This window comes from Plecotus auritus (assembly GCF_963455305.1).
Source record: "Plecotus auritus genome assembly, chromosome: X".
In the NCBI taxonomy this organism is placed as follows: Eukaryota; Metazoa; Chordata; class Mammalia; order Chiroptera; family Vespertilionidae; genus Plecotus; species Plecotus auritus.
In genome coordinates, this window is record NC_137784.1 from 71336888 (window position 1) to 71346346 (window position 9459).

Sequence of the window (9459 nt, forward strand, 5' to 3'; positions counted from 1 at the left end):
TTAGGAGTGACTGAGCTGGCAGAGGAGGGCAGTTGGGGGTGACCAGGCCTGCAGGGGAGGGCAGTTGGGGGCAATAAGGACTGCAGGGGAGGGCAGTTGGGGGTGACCAGGTCAGCAGGGGAAGGCAGTTGGGGGCGAGCAGGCCAGCAGGCAGAAGTGGTTAGGGGCAATCAGGCAGGTGGGCAGGCGAGCAGTTTGGAGTCAGCAGTCCTGGATTGTGAGAGGGATGTCCAACTGCCCGTTTTGGCCTGATCCCATCTAAATGGGCAGTTGGTCATCCCTTGAGGGGTCCCACATTGGAGAGGGTGCAGGCTGGGCTGAGGGACACACACCTACCCTCCCACCCCCCACCTCCTGTGAATGAATTTCATGCACCGGGCCTCTAGTTCATAACATATATGGAGTGGCTTTAACAGACAAATTAGACTTCAAAGCAAAAAATATTGCTAAGGGAAAAAACATTTCCTAATAATAAGTCAGTTCAGCCAAAGAATATAACAATCCTACATGTGCATGCACCTAATTATAGAGCTTTAAAATACACAATAGAGTGAAATGGAGAAATAAGAAAAAGGTCAAATTGTGGTTGGAAATTTAAAAATTCCATTGGGTAGGGTAATCGATAGAACAAGTAGACAGAAAATCAGGATGATATACAAAAGAAGGTCTGAACAACACAAAATCCCTTGTCCACATGGCAATTATATAGAATACTTACCCAACAAGGGAAGAACACAGATTTGTTGGTTTTTTGTTTTTAAATATTTTTATTGATTTCAGAAAGGAAGGGAGAGGGAGAGAGAGATAGAAACATCAATGATGAGAAAGAATCATTGATTGGCTGCCTCCTGCACATCTCCTACTATGGATTTAGCCTGCAACCTAAGCATATGTCCTGACTGAGAATCAAACCCATGATCTCGTTTCATAGGTTGATGCTCAACCAATGAGCCACTCCAGCCAGGCAGATTGGTTTTAAGTTCACATGAAATAGGCATAAATTGAGCCTCAAAAATCTCAATTACAAAGTAGTGAAAACATGAAGACAATGTTACCTAGCCACAAAGAATTAAATTATACTTCAGTAACAGAAAGCTATTCCCAGTCATGTGTAGCTCCATTGGCAGAAAGCTAAAGCCTTATGGGCTTCATGTTAGTGGACACAGCTGCAGGACAGCAGAGAAGTTTGAAATTAGGAGTCAATCCGAAAAGCAAGGAAATCAAAGAGCGAGTAAGCTAAAATTGCCGAAATCATTAACCAACTACACAATTATCCATGTACAGGGGAGAATATGTAGGGGCCAAGCATAAAAGAAGCAATTATGGGAGATCTTAAGAATGGAACAGAGGTGGTTGGGAAGATGGCTGCTGACAGGAAGGCAGACTGCAAGATAGTGCGAGAGTGAGAGAAAGAAAGGAGACTGTGCGGTTGCACGGGGAGTGTATATTTGTGAGTTGAGGGACAGCTATACTCCAAGGGACTGTTGGAGATTGCCAGACTGGGTTCCCCTGACCGGGCAGCCTCCACTGCTGCTGAAATCTCTCCCAGAGCAACTGGCTCTGACACGGAGACAGCGCCATCTTGAAGGGGAGAGTGAATGTAATCGGAAGCCTAAAAATCCCAGGAATCTACAACAACAACACCCAGGGAACGGCTGCGAACCCAGGAACATCGGACCTCAAGTAGCGCGAACACGCAGACTCGGAGGACCTCTGCACCTTCTCACGGAAAGGTCAGATTTCACCTAGGAAAAGGACAGTGAGAACTACATAATCAGATAACCGGAGAAGAGAGATCATGGGGATAAAAAGAACAGCCTGCATATGAAAGAAAAGGCAGCAACACCAGAAAAGCAAGTAAACGAAATGGAGGCAAGCAATATGTCAAAGAATTCTAGAAATGGTCATAAGGTGTCTGAAAAGAAAGGAAGACAAATTCAACAATATTTGTAAGAACCAAGAGGAAATGAAGAACCAAGAAAAAATAAAAAATGACATCGCTGCTATAAAGAATTCAATAGAAAGCATCAACAGTAGACTAGAAGAAGCAGAGGACCACATCAGTGAACTAGAAGAAAAGGTAGAAAAAAATACCCAAGCAGAGCAGCAGCTAGTAAAAAAAAACTTAAAAAACAGGAGGAGAGCCTAAGGGTACTTTGGGACAACACGAAACGAAACAACATCTGCATAATAGGGGTGCCAGAAGGAGAGGAAACTGAGCAAGGAATAGAAAACCTGTTTGAAGAAATAATGAGAGAAAACTGCCCTGCTATAGGGAAGAAAAAACTCACACAAATCCAAGAAGATCACAGAGTCCCAAGCAAAATGAACCCCAAAAGAATGACGCCAAGGCACATTATAATTAAGTTGGCAAACAACAACGACAAAATAAGAATCTTAAAAGTGGCCAAAGAGAGACAGAAAGTTACCTACAAAGGATCCCCCATCAGACTAGTGACTGATTTCTCAACAGAAACACATCAGGCCAGAAGGGAATGGAATGAAATATAAAAAGTCATGCAAAGGAAGGGTCTGAATCCAAGAATACTGTACCCAGCAAGGCTATCAATCAAAATTGAGGGGGAAATCAGGAGCTTTACATACAAAAAAGGACTAAGGGAGTTTATTACCACCAAACCAGCAATGCAAGAAATGCTAAAGGGTCTGCTATAAAAAGAAGAAATAGGAAGAGAAGAAGGAAAACAGGCATAAAGGATAAAAATGGTGACAAACAAGTACCTATCAATAATAACTTTAAATGTAAATGGATTAAATGCCCCAATTAAAAGACATAGGTTAGCTGAGTGGATAAGAAAACATGAACCATATATCTGCTGTATACAGGAAACCCACCTCAGAAAAAAAGGACTCAAACAGACTGATGGTGAAGGGATGGAAAAAGGTTTTTCAGATGAATGGAAATGAAAAAAAAGCTGGGGTAGCAAAATTTATATCTGACAAATTAGATCTCAAAGTGAAGGACATAACAAGAGATAAGGAAGGCCAATTCATAATACTAAAGGGAGAAATCCAACAAGAAGAAATAGCACTGGTAAACATATACACACCAAATACAGGAGCATCCAAATACATTAAAAAAACTTCTGGAGGAGATCAAGGGAGAGATTGACAGCAATACAGTCATAGTAGGGGACTTTAGTACCCCACGATCACCATTGGACAAATCCTCTAAACAAAAAATCAGCAAAGAAACATCAATCCTAAATGACTCACTAGATCAGATGGAATTAATTGACATCTTCAGAACATTTCACCCCAAAGCCACAGAATATACATTCTTTTCAAGTTCACATAGGTCATTTTCAATGATAGACCATATATTGGGTCACAGGCAAAGTCTCTTCAAATTCAAGAAGATAGAAATCATATCAAGCATCTTCTCAGATCACAATGGCATAAAACTGGAAATCAACTACAATAAAAACAATCCAAAAAAATCAAACACATGGAGACTACATAACATGCTATTAAACAATGACTGGGTTACTAGAGAGATTAAAGTAGAAATAAAAATCATGATGGCAACAAACGGCAATGAAAACACAACAATCCAAAATCGATGGGACACAATAAAAGCAGTCTTGAGAGGGAAGTTCGTAGCTCTACAAGCCTACAGCAAAAAACAAGAAACAATGGTAATAAATTACCTAACCCTACAACTCAAAGAATTATAAAGAGAGCAACAAGAAGAGCCCACCATAAGCAGAAGGAAGGAAATAATAAAGATCAGAGCAGAGATAAATGAAATAGAGACCCCCCCTCCCCCCCCAAAAAAAAAAAAAACAATACATAAAATCAACAAAACCAAGAGCTGGTTCTTTAAAAGGATAAACAAGATTGATGAACCTCTAGCCAGGCTCACCAAGAAGCAAAGAGAGAGGACCCAAATAAACAAAATCAGAAATGAAAGAGGTGAAATAACAACAGATCCCGCCGAAATACAAAGGATTGTTAAAAATACTACGAACAACTCTATTTCAACAAACTGGACAACCTAGATGAAATGGACATATTCCTGGAAAAATACAAGCTACCATATCTCAACCAAGAAGAATAAAAAAACCTGAATAGGCCGATAACTATCGAAGAAATTGAAATAGTGATCAAAAATCTTCCAGCAAACAAAAGCCCGGGGCCAGACAGCTTTCAGGGGAATTCTACCTAGCATTCAAAGAAGAACTAAAACCTATCCTCCTCTGACTATTACAAAAAATTCATGAGGAAGGCACACTTCCAAGCTCTTTCTATGAAGCCAGCATTACCCTAATCCCAAAACCAGATAAAGACACCACAAAAAAAGAGAACTACAGGCCAATATCCTTGATGAACATAGAAGCTAAAATCCTCAACAAAATTCTAGCAAATCAGATTCAGCATTACATTAGAAAGATCATACACCATGACCAAGTGGGATTTATACCAGAGATGCAAGGATGGTACAATATCCACAAATCAATAAATGTGATACATCACATAAACAAACTGAGAGACAAAAATCACATAATCATATCAATTTGTGCAGAAAAAGCATTTGACAAAATCCAACACCCTTTCTTGATAAAAACTCTCACCAAAGTGGGAATAGAGGGCTCATACCTCAACATAATAAAAGCCTTATATGACAAACCTACAGCCAACATCATACTCAATGGACAAAAACTAAACTCATTTCCCCTAAGAACAGGAAAAAGATAAGGATGCCCACTTTCACCACTCCTGTTTGACATAGTATCAGAAGTACTAGCAATAGCGATTAGACAACAAGAAGAAATAAAAGGCAACCAAATTGGAAAAGAAGAAGTAAAACTGTCCTTATTTGCAGATGACATGATACTATACATAGAAAACCCCAAAGACTCCATCAAAAAACTACTAGACCTAATAAATGAATTTGGCAATGTAGCAGGATACAAAATTAACACCCAGAAATCTATGGCCTTTTTATATACCAATAATGAACTCACAGAAAGAGAAATGAAAAAAACAATCCCATTTACCATTGCCCCCCCCCCCCCAAATTAAGATACTTAGGAATGAACTTAACCAAGGATGTAAAAGACCTATACTTGAAAAACTACAGGACATTGAAAAAAGAGATAGAGGAAGACATAAACAAATTGAAGAACATACCATGTCCATGGGTTGGTAAAATCAACATCATTAAAATGTCCATACTACCTAACGCAATCTATATATTCAATGCAATACCTATTAAAATACCAATAGCATATTTCAAAGATCTAGAACAAACTCTCCAAAAATTCATCTGGAACAAAAAAAATACCCTGAATAACCACAGCTATGCTGAGAAAGAACAAAGTAGGAGGGATCACAATACCAGACATTAAACTATATTACCTAGCCACTGTTCTCAAAACTGCCTGGTACTGGCACAAGAACAGACATATAGACCAATGGAACAGAATAGAGGACCCAGAAATGGACCCAAGCCATTATACTCAATTAATATTTGACAAAGGAGGCAATAGCATACAATGGAGTCAAAACAGCCTATTTAATAAATGGTGCTGGGAAATCTGGTCAGATACATGCAAAAAAAATGAAACTAGATCACCAACTTACACAAAACAAACTCAAAATGGCTACAGGACTTGAACGTAAGACGGGAAACCATAAAAATCCTACAAGACTACATAGGCAGCAAAATTGTAGGCATATGTCGTAGCAATATCTTTACAGACACAGATCCTAGGGCAAGAGAGACTAAGGAGAAAATAAACAAATGGGACTACATCAAAATAAAGAGCTTCTGCACAGCAAGAGAAACCATCAACAAAATAACAAGAAAGCCCACGGCATGGGAGAACATATTTGCCAATGTTATCTCCGATAAGGTTTGAATCTCCAAAATTTACAGGGAACTCATACAACTTAACAAAAGAAAGATAAACAACCCAATCAAAAAATGGGTTAAGGGCCTAAATAGACACTTTCAGAAAACCAAGAGACATATGAAAACATGCTCAAAGTCACTAATCATCTGAGAAATGCAAATCAAAACAACAATCAGGTACCACCTCACACCTGTCAGAATGGCTATCAACAACAAATCAACAAATGACAAGTGCTGGAGAGGATGCAGAGAAAAAAGACCCTCCTTTACTGCTGGTGGGAATGCAGACTGGTGCAGCCATTGTGGAAAACAGTGTGGCCTTTCCTCAAAAATTTAAAAATGGAACTGCCATTTGACCCAGTAATCCCACTTCTAGGTCTATATCCCAAGAAAACAGAAAAACCAATCAGAAAGGATACACGCACCCCTATGTTCATAGCAGCACAATTTACAATAGCTAAGATTTGGCAACAGCCTATGTGCCCATCAGCAGATGAGTGGATTAGAAAACTATGGTACATCTACACAATGGAATACTACGCTGCTATAAAAAAGAAGGAATTCTTACCATTTGCAGTAGCATGGATAGAGCTGGAGAGCATTATGCTAAGTGAAATAAGCCAGGCAGTGAAAGAAAAATACCACATGATCTCACTCATTTATGGATAATAAAGAACATTATAACCTGGTGAACAAAAAGATAGATACAGAGGCAGAGAAGCATCGAACAGACTGTCAAATTACAGTGGAAAGGCTGGGAATGTTGGGGTTGGGGTAAGAGATCAACCGAAGGACTTGTATGCATGCATATAAGCATAACCAATGAACACAAGACACTGGCGGGGGGTTGAGGGCATGTCCCAGGAGGTAGGGGAGGCCGGGGGAAGGTCAATGGGGGGAAAAAAGGAGACATCTATACTACTATTTGTAATACTTTAAACAATAAAAAAGAGATAATGCAATTGAGATAAAGAGGTGCTATGTATAGAGTTGAAAGATTTGGTATTGTTAAGAGGCCAATCAGCACAGTATGCTATACAACTAAGACTAGACATAAAGATCAATGAAACAGCTCTGAGAATCCAGAAATAGATCCACATTAATAAGGTCAGCAGATTTTTGCCATAGGTGCCAAGGTAATTCACTGAGGAAATCTTAGTCTTTTCAAAGTACAGGTGCTGAAATAATTTTGATATACATATAAGGATAAGAAAGAATATTACCACTTGCAACAACATGGATGGGCCTAGGGGGTATTATGCTAAGTGAAATAAGTCAGACAGAGAAGGACAAATACTGTATGATTTTATTTATATATGGAATCTAAAAAGCAAAACAAACAAACAAAAAAACAAATTCATAAAGAGAACAAATTGGCAGTCACCAGGTGGGAAGGGAATTAGGATTAGGGGAATGCATACAAAAGGTGAAAAGAATTAAAAAGTACAAATTTGCAGTTATTAAAATGGTCATGGACATGTAAAATGCACCATAGGGAACATAATCAATAATATTGTAATAGCTATGTATGGTATCAGGTTGGTATTAGACTTACGGGTGATCACTTCCTAAGGTATACAAATGTGTAATCACTATGTTGTATGCCTAAAACGAATTTAATATTGCATGTAACTGTAAGTGAAAAATAAATTTAAAAAAGAAAAGACATGAATATCAATTGTTATCTAACACCAAATACAAAAGTTAGTTTTGAAATGGATTGTGGGTCATAATATTAAAGCTAAAGGTATAAATCTTTGAGAATAGAAGTAAGCCAAACCATGGCCATGGACTATGTTTGATATACAGTCTGTTTGGGCACTGTACTCAAGTCAAGGATAATTTTTTACATTTTCACAGGAGAAGAGGGAAGGAGGAGGAAAAATATGCAACACAGACCACATGTACATCTCAGAGCCTAAAATACCTGCTATCTGACACTCTTAGTAAAAAATTTACAGACTACATTATAGAAGGCAAAAAAGGAGGACTTCTTTGAAACTTAGAACTAGGCAAAGAGCCCTTATCCTAATACTAGTGACCCAGTGCATGAAATTCATGCACTGGGGGGCGGGGGTACCTCAGCCAAGCCTGCACCCTCTCCAATCGGGGACCCCTGTGGTATTGGGACTAAACCAGTGGTCGGACATCCCTGTCACAATATGGGACTGCAGGCTCCTAACCACTCAACTGCCTGCCTGCCTGATTGCCCCTAACTGCCCTCCCTGCTGATGTGATCTCACCCCCAACTGCCTCTTCCTGCCTGATCACCACTAACTGCCCTCCCTTGCTGGCCTGATCTTGCCCCTAACTGCCCTCCTCTGCCGGCTTGACCTCACCCCCAACTGCCCTCTCCTGACGGCCTGGTTGCCCCCAACTGCCCTCCCCTGATGGCCTGATCTCACCCCCAACTGCCCTCCCCTGCCGGTCTGATCTCGCCTCCAACTTCCCTCCCCTTCCTGCCTGATCTTGTTCCCAATAGGCCCCCCTGCTGGCCTGATCTTGCCCCCAACTGCTCTCTCCTGCCAGCCTGATTGCCCCTAAAGGCCTCTGCCTTGGTCCCCACCACCATGGCTTTGTCCGAAAGGAAGTTGGATGTCCGGAAGATGGCCGGTTGGCCTGGTCTAATTAGAATATTACCCTTTTAGTAGTATAGATAGGTTATATAGGATAGGATTGCTTAAATGGGGGGGGGGAGGGAAGCTTTTTTCATCAGGAGGAGATGCTCTTGGTAGACAAAAAATCCTAATATATAAAAACCCAGGATCTGTAAATCCAAAATGACCGAAGGCTTGACCGACTGGAAGTCATTGCTGGGTTGCCATGGTGACCCAGTACTGACTGTCGCAGCTGCGGGAGCCCAGACCCAGCACTGACTGCCAAGGGGGCTGTGGATTAGGCCCGAAGAGAGGTCTGGAGAGAGAAGCAGGGTCTGATCCGTAGCCTCCGTGGCAGCTGTTGATCAGCACTTGCCTCTCTCTTTCGCTCCGGGCCTGGCCAGCAGCTCTGCCTCTCTTTCTCTCAGTCCTCTGCTGGGGCTGCTGATCAGCTCCACCTCTCTGATCAGTCCCATTGATAGGCCAGGAGATGCTGACTTGCATAGAAACCGACCAATCAGAACCTAATCTGGGTGAACTGCAAAGGCAGAACCTAAGGTGGGGGCTGAGGAGGGGTTTTAAGGGCAACAGCTGTTGGTGTACAGTGTAAGAAAGTGGTTCAATTTTTTAATGACTGGTTTGGCAGTATAGTGCATATGGCTGGCAATCAGTCTGGATATAGGGATTATGTATTTTTGTCTGCCAAGAGCATCTCCTCCTGATGAAAAAGGCTCCCCATCCCCATTTAAGCAATCCTATCCTATATAATCTATCTATACTACTAAAAGGGTAATATGCTAATTAGACCGGGTCGACCGGCCATCTTCCGGACATCTGACTTCCTTCCAGACAAAGCCATGGTGGTGGGGGCCGAGGCAGAGGCCTTTAGGGGCAATCAGGCCCGCAGGAGAGGGCAGTTGAGGGCAAGATCAGGCCAGCAGGGGATGGCCATTGGGGGCAATATCAGGCTGGCAGGGAGGGTCAGTT